Raw genomic sequence first — 1,365 nt, 5'->3', positions numbered from 1 at the left:
TAGTTCAAATGGCTCTGCGCACTATGGGACTTAACATCTTAATCCTAACTAACCTAAGGACATCACACACATCCATGCCCGAGGCAGGATACGAACCTGCGACCGTAGCGGTCGCGCGGTTCCAGAATGAAGCGCCGAGAACCTCTCGGCCACACCGGCCGGCTAGCATTTAACATGTGGGGATACAGACGAATACTGAAGATTAGATGATTAGATGAATAGACGGAATAACTAATGAGAAAGTATTAAATCTAATTGGGGACAAAGTTTCAAGCACAGTTTGACTAATAGGCGGGACCGATTTATATAACACGTTCTATGGCATTAAGAAATCGCAATCTGCTAATGGAAGGAAGTGTGTGGGTACAGAATGTAGAGGAAGAACAAAGAGCTATCCATTAAGTTCGAATGAGCAGGATGGCTTGCATACAGGAAGCCTTGGGTGACGAGCGACGGGACCTCCTCTTCTACATTTTCACGTATAATCTTTTATTAGTTGTCACAGAAAACTCTTGCGTACATTTGTACTTGAACAACAGAAACAAGAGTTAATTTGACCAATATTTAAAACAAATGGATCAACTGCTGTTATATAGCTTGACTTAATAAACCTGTAATGTTCCTAAGACGTCTTTCAACAGCCGATTCCAGCAGAAATTTTCAAATTAGATATAGCAAATGAACTTCGAAGCCCTTACCAGCTACAAATATTTTAAGACCATATAATAAATGGTTAAAAAAAAAGAAAACTTAACGTTATTCTTTGTATAATTCTGAATGAGTAAATTAAAGCTTGACCATACCATTGACTATTACAGAAAAAAAATACAGAAACAGTTGACTTGGTTATAAATGTATATGAGCAGCTGAGACAAGTTATTTCAAAATATTAGTTTCAGTATTTGACAAACTGACACAATTCAAAACAAGTGACAGTTTACGCAGGTCGCAGCCCAAAATGCAACGTCGTAACTTTCACGATCTGGCCAGACCGGATCACCCTATCTCAAATTCAGCATTTGCTGTTACATCGTTACTTTAAAAGCCACTAATGAAAACTGAGGGAGCGGCTTTGTTCGTCGCGGCGATGTACCAGGCTGAAGTCACGGTGAACCAAGTTCTGTGCCAGGCGCCTTACAATACAAGTTAACCGCTGTAACGGAGAAAACGACAATAAATTACATGGTACTGGTGAGGCAGCTTCCCTTTTTTTTTTTTTAAAGGGGGCTTGGTACTATAGACGGAATTAATTCACTGGTCCCAGTTTGTAAAATAGTAATTAACAATTTAATATCGAGATAATTGACGGCCGCTTCTCTCCCAGGCTTCCCTCCTCCCTCCATTTTCACTCTTCCTCACCATTTC

This window comes from Schistocerca serialis, chromosome 10 (genome assembly GCF_023864345.2).
Source record: "Schistocerca serialis cubense isolate TAMUIC-IGC-003099 chromosome 10, iqSchSeri2.2, whole genome shotgun sequence".
Lineage (NCBI taxonomy): Eukaryota > Metazoa > Arthropoda > Insecta > Orthoptera > Acrididae > Schistocerca > Schistocerca serialis.
The sequence above is the reverse complement of the archived record's forward strand: the minus strand, read 5'-3'. Positions refer to the sequence as shown.